Source organism: Musa acuminata, chromosome BXJ2-6 (genome assembly GCF_036884655.1).
Source record: "Musa acuminata AAA Group cultivar baxijiao chromosome BXJ2-6, Cavendish_Baxijiao_AAA, whole genome shotgun sequence".
In the NCBI taxonomy this organism is placed as follows: Eukaryota; Viridiplantae; Streptophyta; class Magnoliopsida; order Zingiberales; family Musaceae; genus Musa; species Musa acuminata.
In genome coordinates, this window is record NC_088343.1 from 26,675,172 (window position 1) to 26,690,405 (window position 15,234).

The 15,234-nt window shown below is 41.8% G+C and overlaps 1 long non-coding RNA gene and 1 pseudogene across 1 annotated transcript; one reads left to right on the top strand and one right to left on the bottom strand.

The window, feature by feature from the left end:
* Window positions 1–1,586: 1,586 nt before the first annotated feature.
* Window positions 1,587–2,149, top strand: LOC135613807 (uncharacterized). Its single transcript, XR_010487381.1, has 2 exons — window positions 1,587–1,684; window positions 2,020–2,149. It is a non-coding gene; the product is annotated as an uncharacterized LOC135613807 (long non-coding RNA).
* A 7,957-nt stretch (window positions 2,150–10,106) lies between these two features.
* LOC135616035 (small nucleolar RNA U3) lies at window positions 10,107–10,344 on the bottom strand (annotated as a pseudogene).
* Between the last annotated feature and the right edge of the window lie 4,890 nt (window positions 10,345–15,234).

Here is a 15,234-nt window from a genome sequence, read left to right on the forward strand (position 1 = left end):
TTTGTGGCTGTTTTGGGTGCAGTTTGAGGGTGTGGTTTAGTGAAGTTTTAGGGCAATGGATGAATATTTTGGATCTGTGGTAGATGGTAGCAAAGGTTTGATAGAAATCAGGGGAAGTTGCAGCAAGTATGTGCTGTCTTGTAAGAGTAGAATTGTCGTCGAAGAAACAACGGTTTCTCGACGTAATTTCCACCAAAAACTTAAGAGAATTAAGGAGGGAATTGATAGAAAAATCACAGTTTATATGACAGCAAGGATATCTAATTTAATCAAGAAAATTTCGGCAGTATAACAGCAAGGAAATTAGTGCAAGTTGCGATTGTAGAATTCTCATCGAAAAATTTCAACGGGTTACGACAAAAATTTGCAGCAACATAAAATCGTTTTTAGAGATAAATTTCTTAATAGATCAATCTTAGATGGAAGCCAAGATGATCTATGAAGTGTATAAGAAATTTCATTCAAAAAAGATTGCAAATAGATGGGTTAAGGCAACAATATGCGGCTGAAATTTTTTGCAGCACAGATTTTTAAGTATAGCAGATTGGACGTAAAAGATCAATGGTTTATATTGAGAATTTTTTGATGAAACCAAATGGAAATCTACTGTTAGGAAGTTTCAAAGCTATCGTAAAAATTTTGTACAGATTTGGATAGAAACAATGCAGTATTAAGATAAAAAAAACAGTGCTATGTGGCTGAAATTTTACAGTGCAGATTTTCAAGTATAGCAGATTTGATCTAAAAGATCAATGGTTTATATTGAGAATTTTTTGAAAAAACCAAAGGAAAATCTGCTGTTAGGAAGTGTCAAAGATGTCATAAAAATTTCATAGAAATTTGGATAGAAAAAGCATAGTAGCAAGATCAAAAAGATGGTACTATGCGGCTAGAATTCTGCAATGTATCTTTCGTCGTAGAGATGAAAACTTTGTGACGAAAGGTTTATGCAGCAATATAGGAACAATTTTTTTTTTTTGATTTTCGAATAAGGATAACTAAATTGCAGCAGCAGTAAGGTAGGACACCAGAACCTGTTGCAATTCACGGGGAGATCAAAGGATGATCCGCGGTGGTGGAGATGATGGCGGAATTTGACGATGATCTTTTAAGCAATTGTGGGAATTGCTTTGGATGGTTGTGGAGGGTTGATGATGTTGAATCTCGGATTTTGATGATGAAGTCAATTGACAATTGTTTGACTAATCAGTGTGTTGAGATAAGTGTGCAGGATTAACTATGATGAAAGTAAGACATGCAGCAGGGGTTGCGCCGGAGTCATGACAATGATCACGTTGGGAGTTCGAGAGCTCGACGAAAGTTCGGACAGTCGTTAGAGGTTCTGCGGGAACAAATCCGAGAAGTCCAGAAGCTTGCCAAAGGAGCTCGTCGGAACTTGCCAAGCGGATCGTCATAGTCCAGGAGTTTGCCGGAAGTCCGCAGGAGCATCACCGAGGGTTCATCGGATGATCGACGGAAGTTCGCCGGAAACTCGCCGGAAGAAGCGAGTGACGTACCGAAGCAAGCTGCAGAATATGTCTAAGGAAATAATCGTAGTTAACACTTTGATTAAGTTATAAATGGGAGGTGATCCCATTAGCTTAATCCTGGGGCAATTGGGCCCCTGAAGAACTCAAATTGGGTCGAATGGTTCAACCCATTCGGACCCAGGTTGCTGTGGGAGGTGCAACCGCCCAGGCAGGGAGGTAGCACCGCCCAGGCTATGTCTCCCAGCGAGACTGGGCGGTGCAACCGCCCCAGCCAAGAGGTGCAACCGCCCAGGGCTCAGTCTCCGAGCGAGACTGGGCGGTGCAACCTCCTCTGTCAGGAGGTAGCACCGCCAGAGCTCAAGTTTCGAGCTCCGCCAGGCGGTGCAACCTCTCCAGTCAGGCGGTGCAACCGCCTGAGCTCGGTCTTCGAGCTCTGGCAGAGAGGTGCAACCGCCCTTGACAGAGGTAGCACCGCCCAGAGGCTCAGTCTTCGAGCTCTGCCAGGCGGTGCAACCTCTCCAGTCAGGAGGTGCAACCGCCTGATCCCGGAATTCCGGGATTTGATCGTTTTGAGCTCCAAATTTGAACTGGGTTGGGGCCTATAAATACCCCACCCATTCAGCACTGAAAAGATACAGAACTACACCGAATTCTTGATCTTTTCTGTGATTCTAAGAGCTCAAATTTATGTTAAGTCCAAGAGTTCTCCTCTTTCTGTTCTTCAAGTCTTGAGTTGTAAAGAGAGGAGAGAAAGGCTCTGTAAGGGTTGTCTCCTGAGCCCGTCAAAAGGAGTGAAACTGTAAAAGGACAGTTGGCCTTCGCCTATTGAAGGAAGGCCTCTAGTTGACGTCGGTGACCTCGTCGGTGGAGGAAGCCAAAAGTGGAGTAGGTCAAGACTGACCGAACCACTCTAAATCTTTGGTTTGCTTTCATTTTGAGCAATTTATCATTACTGCAAACCTCCTACATAGCTACTGCTCTCTACGCTTTTACGAACAAGTTTCTAAGTTTTGTTCTTTCCAAATCTGCATTCAGACGTAAATTGGTGTTTTCGTACGATCTCTACATTGCGGTTTACACTTACGTTTCGATTCTATTTATAACTGCAAACTGTCTTCTGCGCTTTTACGAACGAGTTTCTTTGCAGTTTACGTTTACATCTTGATTCTGTTTATAACTGCAAACTGATTTCTGCGCTTTTACGAACGAGTTTCTCTGCAGTTTACGTTTACATTCCATTTATAACTGCAAACTGACTTCTGCGCTTTTACGAATGAGTGTCTAAGTTCAAATCTTTCCGAATCTACGTTTTGACGTAAAACTGTGTTTAGACGCAAACTGCGCTTAGACGCAATCTGTGCTTATGACGCAAACTGCGCTTAAATGCAAACTGCGCTTAGACGCAATCTGAGCTTCGACGCAATCTGCGCTTAGACGCAAACTGCGCAAACTGCGCTTAGACGCAATCTGAGCCTAAGACGCAAACTGCACTTAGATGCAAACTGCGCTTAGTCGCAATCTGCATTTAGACGCAAACTGCATTTAGACACAAACTGCATTGAGACGCAAACTGCATTGAGACCGCAAACTGCGCTTAGACGCAAACTGTGTTTAGACGTAAACTGTACTCAATCATAAGTAATCTTAGAATCGCCTTTTGCATCAAAATAGTTTCTATCAAACAAACGCAGCTCTCGTTTTTAATCGCTGAAAGATTTCCGCTGCACTAATTCACCCCCCCCCCCCTTCTCTTAGTGCTCTCGATCCTAACAATTGGTATCAGAGCACGGTTAACTCTCAAACGGATTAAAACCCAAGAGAGATGGCTTACGCCGGAAACCAAGAGGGCCATTCCATTACACGTCCACCCATGTTTAATGGGACGGACTACATCTATTGGAAGACCCGAATGAGGATCTTCCTTATTTCTATGGACGTTGAACTCTGGAATCTTGTCGAGAATGGTTTTTCAAAGTCTTCTCTTCCAATGATCGATTCGGAGAAGAAGGCTTTCGCTCTTAATGCAAAGGCTATGAATGCCTTATTTTGCGCACTTGACAAAAACGAGTTTAATCGTGTTTCGATTTGTGAAACTGCATTTGATATTTGGCACACACTCGAGGTGACTCATGAAGGCACAAGTAGAGTGAAAGAGTCAAAAATCAATCTTTTGTTACACTCTTTTGAACTTTTTCGGATGAAACCGAGTGAGACTATTGGCGACATGTTTTCCCATTTCACGGATGTTGTCAAAGGTCTAAAAGGACTCAGAAAAAGTTTTTCGGATTTTGAGCTCGTAAATAAGATACTAAGATCCCTTCCTAAGAGTTGGGATCCTAAAGTCACTGCTATTCAAGAGGCAAAAGATCTAAACAACTTCCCTCTTGAAGAACTAATTGGGTCATTAATGACCTACGAGATGACTTGCAAAGCTCATGAAGAGCAGGAAGACATCCTTTCAAAGAACAGGAAGGATATGGCACTTAGAACTTTGGAAGACCACTTGAGAGAAAACTCAAGTGATGAGGACTGTGACGATGACTTGGCACTTCTAACAAGAAAATTTAAAAAGTTCATTAAAAGAAACAAGTTTAAGAATGATACTAAAAATAAACTTGAACCCAAAAAGGATCAAGTTATTTGCTATGAGTGCAAAAAGCGGGGACACTACAAGAGTGACTGTCCTCAAGCCAAGAAGAGAACAACAAAGAAGAAGGCGCTCAAAGCAACATGGGATGATTCGAGCGCGTCTGAAGAAGAGGAGTCCAACACCGAGCAAGTTGCTCATTACGTCTTAATGGCCATCGGAGAGGAGGTAACGAATTTATTAGATGCTGATTTATCTTTCGATGAACTACTAAATGCCTTCCATGACTTATTTGATGAATGCAAGATTATCAATAGAAAATACAAATTGCTGAAAAAGGAGCATGATAGTCTTACTTGTGATTTTGATAAGTTAAAAATTAAACATCATGAAAGTTTAAATTCATGTATCAAATGTCATGATCTAGAATCTTTTCAAAAAGAAAACCTGCTACTTAAGGACACCTTGAAGAAATTTGAGGTTGGTAGCAAGTCATTGAACATGATCCTTGCAAACAAGGGTCACGTTCCAAAAAGAAGTGGAATTGGATTTGTGAGAAGTCCTCACCTAAATCCAACCACCTTTATAAAAGGCCCCATCTTACATGTTCAACACCAAGCAAAATATAACTTTTGTTGCAAAATTGGACACAAGACACTTTACTGTCCATTCAAGAAAATTAGTCCAAACAAATTGATTTGGGTTCCTAAAGGAACCATGATAAACTCTATGCAACATGATAAACAATGTAGATCTATCTTTGAGGCACCCAAAAGCAAATGGGTACCTAAAAATTATCCTTTCTTATAGAAACCCACACCATCGCAAGCTAGGAGCAAGAGATGGTACCTTGATAGTGAATGTTCAAGGCATATGACTGGAGATCCATTTCAATTCTCTAAGCTCACTAGCAAAGACGAAGGCTATGTCACCTTCGGAAACAACAACAAGGGTAAAATCACAAATACGACCTAGATACAATCCTGTTTAACTTTTCAATAATTAGAAACATATGATTCTCAAATTCACATATCCCTGGATTTTCGAACCCATCAATTTCATCCTTTCATAACCTTCTAACTTAACTCGTATCATGAAATCACTAACTCTGTCATGATCTTGCAAAACTTGTCAACTTGAAGAAACTATCACAAACTTGTGTACGACATTGAGAATGTACACGTTAAAAATCTACCTTGATCGTACCAAAGTCCCTGTCTTAAATTGAAAATTCTTACGTAATTACGTAGGAAAAGTTGAATGAAAACTCTCCTCAAGACGAAAAATTTTCAGATCAAGTGTTCACCAGGCGGTGGCACCACCCCAGCTGGAGGTAGCACCTCCAGTTGTCACGGGTTGCAAGCGGTTGCACCGCTCCAGCCAGAGGTGTAACCGCCCGCAACTCTGCCCCTTTATAACTCAAGCTAGGGCCGGCGGTGAAACCGACCCCAACTCACTTCCTTCCCTCCTCTACTCTCCTAAGTCTCCTCCATCCCCATTTCCCTCATCTTAGCATCCCAAATACTCTTCATTTCGAAGCAAAGCGTCAACATTCCTTCCCTCTCTTGAAGTTCCCTCTCTTGAAGATCTCATTAAGGTAATCTCTAAAACTCTGTTTCTTGATTCATTTGCTTTTGCTCATCACTATTATTCTAAACAGCAGTAGTTATGGGATCTAGAAGATCCTCAAGGGACAAGGGAAAGAGGAGATTAGTAAAAGATTTTGATTCCATCCTTTTCGATTCAAAATACCATGCTGAAAAATTTTCCTCTTTTGAACTTAGGAATGTTAACAAGGGAAAATACGTAGATTTAAGTGAGCTAAGAGACTTAGAAACAATCCAGTGGTTTGCAAACTTAGATCTACTCCCTATCCTACAAATTAATGAACCCATCTATCCAAGACTAGTAAGATTGTTTTACAACAACATACTAGTAGATGAAGAAGAAAGGATGTCCACCTATCTCTTAGGACAACATATTTCGATTACGGATAGATTCATTTGCGACATGATAGGCATTCCCATGAAAAGTAGAGGACTTTACTTTAAAGGAGCATGGGATGATGAAAATGTTGGAACAACATACGTTGAAGCCCTACAAACAATTTTTGTTAATCCGAACTTAGAATTTGTTCCTAAAAGTTGTGAACATTTACTGCCTCTAAACACTAAGGTACTTCATCACATCCTAACTAGCATCATTCTTCCTAAACAATATCATCATGATGAATTAAGCCAATTAGAATTAGGAACTATGTATATGATCATGAAAGGACATGACATCTGCCTTGGTTATCTAATCCAACAAAACATGTTAGAACTATCTAAAAAAGACATGATGCTCCCATATGGTGGTATGATAACAAGAATAATGAAAGCCTATGATATTCTGATACCACCGGAAGAAGAAGTAATAAAAGTAGATAGATTCAGCATAATTAATAAAAATCTACTTCACCGACTGAGATGTTTTTATAGAAACGGTAACTGGGTTAGAATGCTAAGAAGAACTGATCCCCCTCAACCTGAACCAGAACCGAAAACACCTGTCTTTAGGGGTACCCAATCTCCTCCGATCTGTCCCTTTGAGGAAACACATCTATTGGAGCAAACTCACACGTCATCTGTCGAAGACATCGGGATTCGGATGGATCGATTCGAACAAAGACAAGAACGACTTGAACATCGACAAGATCAAATCCTAATTGAGCTACAACAAATACATCGATAATTTGATTCTTTATTTAGGCACTTTAATCTTCCACCTCATGAATAAACTTGTATGAATACAATCATCCGTTGTTGTTGTAAACTCCTCATGGACTTTATCTTTAATATGGCATGTTGAAAACTCCTTATGTTACTCATCATGAAGGACTTTGTCTTTAATATGGTTACCTGCTATGTTGTAAACTCCATATGTTACTCTGTAAGCATATGCAAAGTCACAAACATCTCTTGTTGTTTATCTCAGATTTTACATTGAAACTAAATGTTTTGAAAACCTTATGCCTTGATAAATATAAAGTGACATACCAATGTAGTTGATAAGTCAGCAATATGACATTGATACGAAACATCAACTAGCTGATATCTTTACAAAACATCTAAGTGAAGAACAATTTGATTTCATAAGAAGAGAATTAGGAATGTTGATGTGTCCGAATACTTAAACTAGTTAAAATTATTTTTCGGACGTTATTGATTACTATTACATGCCTTGGTATCACTTGATCAAATAACATGTTGAAAATTATGTAACAAATGTTTTTGGAAATTAGTAGCTTACTCGTATCCGAATGCATTGAAAAGTTCATCTTATTTTCAGTTTGAATGCTAAAAATAGGATTTTCCTGTACACTCTTATGAAAACCTTTGAAAAATGAGTTTTCTCCTTCAAGCAAAGAACTATAACATAACAAGGAGAAGAAATATTCAATGCATGTCAAGCCTTCCTTTATGTGCTTGATAACCTGCTGGAATGACATCTACCATGCTTTTAAAGAATGCTACCATGCTTTTTGTTGATGACAAAGGGGGAGAAATATATGAATTGATATGTTTGCTAATATATGAATTGAAATGTTTGCTATCACTAATGATGAGATGATCACTGATGCTGATATGGTTGCTATCACTGATGCTATGATTAGGCCATACTTGCATCACCAAGAAATATATGATTGCCATATGCCTTGTATCAAGATAACAAACAAAAATTTGCATCGTACGAACTGATATCTTACCATATGATGCAATGCTACACTTGCTAAAATATTTGAAATGTGTACATCATGTAATGATATCAAAATCTTGTTTCACAGCTTTACATGTCGATATCTTACAATATGATGAATTACTACAATAACCATCATTCAAACTTGTTATATTTGAAAATATATGTCAAGCCTTGACATCATCTTCAAAGAGATACATTATGATAGGAATCATGATGGGAATATGTCTCTTGAATTTATAAAGTTTTTAAATTCAAGAAGTATGGCATATTGACAGGGGGAGTTAAGGTTAACTCTATTATCAATTGATTGTCATCATCAAAAAGGGGGAGATGGTTGAATCTCGGATTTTGATGATGAAGTCAAGTGACAATTGTTTGACTAATCAGTGTGTTGAGATAAGTGTGCAGGATTAACTACGATGAAAGTAAGACATGCAACAGGAGTTGCGCCGGAGTCATGACAATGATCACGTTGGGAGTTCGAGAGCTCGACGGAAGTTTGGACAGTCGTCGGAGGTTCTGCGGGAACAAATCCGAGAAGTCCAGAAGCTTGCCAAAGGAGCTTGTCAGAACTTGCCAAGCGGATCGTCGTAGTCCAGGAGTTTGCCGGAAGTCCGCAGGAGCATCACCGAGGGTTCATCGGATGATCGACGGAAGTTCGCCGGAAACTCGCCGGAAGAAGCGAGTGACGTACCGAAGCAAGCTGCAGAATATGTCTTAGGAAATAATCGTAGTTAGCACTTTGATTAAGTTAAAAATGGGAGGTGATCCCATTAGCTTAATCCTGGGGCAATTGGGCCCCTAAAGAACTCAAATTGGGTCGAATGGTTCAACCCATTCGGACTCAGGTTGCTATGGGAGGTGCAACCGCCCAGGCAGGGAGGTAGCACCACCCAGGCTATGTCTCCCAGTGAGACTGGGCGGTGCAACCACCCCAGCCAATTGGTGCAACCGCCCAGGGCTCAGTTTCCGAGCGAGACTGGGCGGTGCAACCTCCTCTGTCAGGAGGTAGCACCGCCAGAGCTCAAGTTTCGAGCTCTGCCAGGCGGTGCAACCTCTCCAGTCAAGCGGTGCAACCGCCTGAGCTCGGTCTTCGAGCTCTGGCAGAGAGGTGCAACCGCCCCTGACAGAGGTAGCACCGCCCAGAGGCTCAGTCTTCGAGCTCTGCCAGGTGGTGCAACCTCTCCAGTCAGGAGGTGCAACCGCCTGATCCCGGAATTCCGGGATTTGATCATTTTGAGCTCCAAATTTGAACTGGGTTGGGGCCTATAAATACCCCACCCATTCAGCACTGAAAAGATACATAACTACACCGAATTCTTGATCTTTTCTGTGATTCTAAGAGCTCAAATTTGTGTTAAGTCCAAGAGTTCTCCTCTTTCTGTTCTTCAAGTCTTGAGTTGTAAAGAGAGGAGAGAAAGGCTCTGTAAGGGTTGTCTCCTGAGCCCGTCAAAAGGAGTGAAACTGTAAAAGGGCAGTTGGCCTTCGCCTATTGAAGGAAGGCCTCTAGTTGACGTCGGTGACCTCGTCGGTGGAGGAAGCCAAAAGTGGAGTAGGTCAAGACTGACCGAACCACTCTAAATCTCTGATTTGCTTTCATTTTGAGCACTTTATCATTACTGCAAACCTCCTACATAGCTACTGCTCTCTGCGCTTTTACGAACAAGTTTCTAAGTTCTGTTCTTTCCAAATATGCATTTAGACGTAAATCGGTGTTTTCGTACGATCTCTACATTGCGGTTTACACTTACGTTTCGATTCTATTTATAACTGCAAAATGTCTTCTGCGCTTTTACGAACGAGTTTCTTTGCAGTTTACGTTTACATCTTGATTCTGTTTATAACTACAAACTGATTTCTGCGCTTTTACGAACGAGTTTCTCTGCAGTTTACGTTTACATTCCATTTATAACTGCAAACTGACTTCTGCGCTTTTACGAACGAGTGTCTAAGTTCAAATCTTTCCGAATCTACGTTTTGACGTAAAACTGTGTTTAGACGCAAACTGCGCTTAGACGCAATCTGCGCTTAAGACGCAAACTGCGCTTAAACGCAAACTGCACTTAGACGCAATCTGAGCTTCGACGTAATCTGCGCTTAGACGCAAACTGCGTAAACTGTGCTTATACGCAATCTGAGCCTAAGACGCAAACTGCACTTAGATGCAAACTGCGCTTAGTCGCAATCTGCATTTAGACGCAAACTGCATTTAGACACAAACTGCATTGAGACACAAACTGCGTAAACTACGCTTAGACGCTAACTGTGTTTAGACGTAAACTGTACTCAATCTGTCAGACAACCCCAGGATCGCCCTAGCCGGATGGGAACCACCAGCTGAGAACGATCCCCTACCGTGAGAGACCTCGAGAGATCCCCACCGTTAATCACGCTCTGATCCTGAGGTCCTGAATCATCAACCAGACTATTGTGCCTGTCTCGTTAGAGTTCTAAGAGACAGTTGTATGAGACAGTTACTCAAACTTACCAAAAAAATAAATAAATAAATAAACTGTACTCAATCATAAGTAATCTTAGAATCACCTTTCGCATCAAAATAGTTTCTATCAAACAAACGCAGCTCTCGTTTTTAATCGCTGAAAGATTTCCGCTGCACTAATTCACCCTCCCTCCCCTCTTAGTGCTCTCGATCCTAACAGATGAATGGCTGTGGAAGGGCAGCGAGACACCAAGAACGCTGCTCTGATACCAGGTGTTAGAACCCTTGCAGATTCTAAACTTAGAGTTGATCTCTTTAGTGGATCGGCCTCATTGGAACTCTATAGGGGTTCCTCCCTCCAAGTTGCTGCTCAAAGGCTGCAGAAAAGATTCATCTATTGTTTAAGAAAAAAGAAGGAATACATGATTATTTATAGGGCTTCTAAACCCTAACTCCTAATAGGACTCCTACTTAAGACTCTTACTTCTAACGAACTCCTAATAGGACTCCTAGTCACGACTCCTATTCCCTTACAACTCCTAATTCTTCTCTAAGAAAACACCTCCTACATGAATGCCCCTCTCAATTAGGACTCTCCTAGCTAGAGTCCTAATAGAATGTCCCTCTCAATTAGGACTCTCCTAACTAGAGTCCTAATAGTTTTACATGAATGTCCCTCTCAATTCGGACTCTCTAAGCTAGAGTCCTAACAGACTCCTACTCAAGACTCTTATTCCCTTACAACTCCTAATTTTTCTCTAAGAAAAAACCTCCTACATGAATGTCCCTCTCAATTAGGACTCTCCTAACTAGAGTCCTAACAGAATGTCCCTCTCAATTAGGACTCTCTTAGCTAGAGTCCTAACAGAATGTCCCTCTCAATTATGACTCTCCTAGCTAGAGTCCTAACAGACCCGCCCTCTTCAAATCAGCCTTGTCCTCAAGGCTGAGATTCCATGAACTTAGGGAACTGGGTCTTCAGCTCCTCATATGGTTCCCATGTGGCGTCTTCAAGTGGTAGATTATTCCAATGCACTAGTACTTCAGTGGAGGGATGTCGGCGACGCATCATGATCCTGCGATCGAGGATGGCTTGTGGTTGGGCTTGAATAACTCCATCCTCAGTTGTGTTGGGCGGTTGGATCTGGGGTGACTCGTGTTCTCCCAACTTGGACTTTAGGCATGATACGTGGAAGACATGGTGAATTTTGGCATCCTTAGGTAATTTAAGTCTGTACGCCACGGCTCCAATATGCTCTGTGATCTGATAGGGCCCATAAAAACGTGGGGATAGCTTCATGGAGGCTCGAGTGTTGATAGAGGGTTGCTTGTATGGTTGTAGGCGAAGATAAACCCAATCCCCCACTGAAAATTCTCTTTCACTTCGTCGTGTGTCGGCTTGCTGCTTCATTCTGGCTTGAGCGGTAGAGAGATTATCTTTTAACAGTTGTAAGAGTTTGTCCCTATCAATAAATTCTTGGTCAACCTGATCTACCTTGGCCGAGCCAATTACATACTTTGGAATCATAGGGGCTGGTCGACCATACAATGCTTCATAAGGGGCACATTTTGTAGATGAATGATATGTAGTATTATACCACCATTCGACCTAAGGAAGCCATTTCGCCCACTCTTTTGGTCGGTTGCTAGCGAAACACTGGAGGTACGTCTCTAAGCACCTATTTACCACCTCTGTTTGGCAGTCAGTTTGTGGATGATACGTTGTGCTCATCTTGAGTTTGGTGCCTTGTAACTGAAATAACTCGGTCCAAAATTTACTAGTGAAGATCTTGTCACGATCACTTACGATGGACCTTGGCATCCCATGTAGTTTAACAATATTTTCTATAAAAATCTGGGTAATACTAGCAGCAGTGAAGGGATTTCTCACAGCACAAAAATGAGCATATTTCGTAAGTCGATCAACCACCACGAGAATCGTGCTTTTTACCTTTGGAAGATGGCAACCCTTCAATGAAGTCCATGGAGATGTCAGTCCATAATGAGTCTAGTATGGGTAGTGGTTGTAGCTTCCCTGGATTTGCCACAGTTTCACCCTTGTGCTGTTGATATAGATCACATTGTGCCACATATTCAGCAATAATTTTTTTCATCCCTCTCCAATAAAAATTCTGCTTCACTCTTTTGTAGGTTCTTAGGAATCCAGAGTACCCTGCTGAAGGTATGGAGTGCATTTCATGCAAGATGATTGCGATGCAAGGGGAGTCAGGTATAAGCACAATGCGACCTTTATAGCGTAGATCCCTCGAATCCCAAGTGTAGTGGGCTATTGCACTTGGATCCTCCTCCAATTTTTTTATGATGTTGCTGATCTCTGGATCCTTCTTTCATTCTTCCCTAATGTCCTCGAGGAGACCGGTGGTAGGAAGGGAGATGGCTGAAACCTTAGCTTGTTCAGGTAGCCGTGAGAGTGCATCTACAACAACGTTTTCTTTCCCCTTTTTGTAAATAATTTCATAATCAAATCCAAGAAGTTTGGTTACCCATTTTTGTTGCTCAGGGGATGATATCTTTTGCTCCAAAAAGTACTTGAGGCTTTTATGGTCAGTTATAATTTGAAATCGCCAGCCGATCAGGTAGGGTCTCCACCTCGTTACTGCGTGTACAATGGCAAGCATCTTCTTATCATATACTGACATGTTTTGATGGGAGGGAGATAATGTCTTGCTAGTGTATGCGAGTGGTCGACCATTTTGCATGAGAACGGCTCCAATTCCGACTCTAGATGCGTCGGCCTCAATGATGAAGGGTCTATTGAAATCTGGTAGCGCAAGCACCGGCGTCGTTGTCATGGCTGCTTTAAGTTTGTCGAAGGCAGCAGAGGCTTTGTCCGACCATTAGAAAGCATCTTTTTTCAGAAAAGAAGTGAGTGGTGCACTGATCTTCCCATAGTCCTTAACAAATTTTCGGTAGTAGCCCGTTAGTCCAAGGAACCCCCGCAGTAATTTCACATTTGTAGGTTTCGGCCAGCCTTGCATTGCCTCAATTTTTGTTGGGTCTAACGCCACTCCTTCTGATATTATATGCCCAAGGTACTCTACTTTTTTCTGGAGAAAGCTGCACTTTAGTTGCTTAACAAAAAGAGTATTCTCCCGAAGGATCGTCAAAACAATCCGTAAATGCTGAATGTGAGTCTCAAGAGAAGAGCTGTAAACGAGAATATCATCGAAAAATACCAGCACAAATTTACGAAGAAAGCTCCGAAATATATCATTCATGAGACTTTGAAAGGTTGAAGGAGCATTAGTGAGTACAAAAGGCATTACCAAGAATTCATAATGGCCATCATGTGTGCAAAATGCAGTTTTTGGAATGTCATCGTCACATACCCGAATTTGGTGGTAACCGGATCGGAGGTCCAACCTCGTGAAGACTCGAGCTCCTTTCAATTCATTAAGAAGTTCATCCACCACTGGTATTGGATACTTGTCCTTGACGGTGATGCCATTTAAAGCTCGGTAGTCGATGCATATCCGCCAAGTTCCGTCCTTCTTGCGTACAAGTAGCACCGGTGAGGAATAGGGGCTGCAACTTGGCCGAATCACCCCTGTTTCAAGCATCTCCTTTACGATATTTTTAATTTCATCTTTCTGGAGGTGAGGATATCGGTACGGTCGAGTGTTCGCTGGTGGCTTGCCCAGAAGGATTGGAATTCGATGGTCATGTTGCCAAGAAGAAGGAAGACTGCGCGGTTCAGCAAATATGTCGACAAATTCAGTAAGCAATTAGGTAAGATTTTGATCTTCAATTTCTATTTTCTTCTCTTCTGGTTGTGGCTGTAGATGCATCAAAAAGCCACCATTTACCTTGTGCAAAACTTTCTCCATTCGTTGGGTAGAAACAGTGGTAACGTTGCTTCCGCGCTTTCCGTGTAGGATGATCTATTTGCCGTTACAGTAGAATTTCATAATTAATTTAGAAAAGTTCCAAGAGACATCACCTAGTGTAGTCAGTCATTCTATACCAAGCACTGCCTCATAGTCATCGATTGGTAGGAGGAAGAAATCGGTGATAATTTCTTGGTCTTGCAGTAATAGTTTCACCTGCGGGCATCTTTGGTCGCACTTTAGGATTCTACCGTCGGCAACCTTTACATCGAACTTGCTGCAACCTTCAATATGAAGTGTCATCCGAGCAACAACCTTACTATTCAGGAAGTTATTAGTGCTACCCGTGTCGATGAGAACAGTGATCGGCTATTGTTTGAGAAGGCCTCCAACTTTCATCGTTTGTGGATTTGAGTAGCCGGTTAGTGCGTGTACCGTAATGTCGGTCGGCTGTGGCTCTTCTTCCATATCTTCTTCTTCATGTTCAATGCTCTCTTCTAGATGTTCAATGACCTCTTCTTCTACTAGTTCAATCATAAGAAGTCTACCTTTTTTACAGCGATGCTCGCGGCTCCACGGCTCATCATAATGCCAACATAACCCCTTCGCAGATCGCTCCCAAAGTTCTTCTCTTGTTAACCTTTTCGATGCAGGGACTCGGTTGATAGTAGGGGGCTGAGGGCTTTAGTATTGTAGGTCGTGGAGTGATCCTAGTCCTCCGAGCTTCATGGTTCAATCGCTCCTCTTGAAGTCATGCGAAAGAGATGGTTGCCATAAGCGTGTATGGTTGTCGCGCCTTAACTTCTCCCCGGATCTCCGGCTTTAAGCCCTCAATAAAAGTCCCCAATAGTTGTTTTTCAGACCAATCATGAGTTTGATTAGATAATCTTTCAAACCTGGTTTGGTACTCCTGAATGGTGGAGGTTTGTCGGATCTTTGCTAGTTGTCCGTCAATGTTCTCGTAATAAGTTGGTCCGAAGCGGATCAGTAGTCCTTCTTTGAATTGTCGCCATGAAAGGACTCCATAAGTGTGTTGAAACTAGTCAAACCATTGTATGGCATCCCCTTCAAGATGTATAGCTACAATTTCCACCATGGATGCATCCGCAGTTTTATGGTACCGAAAAT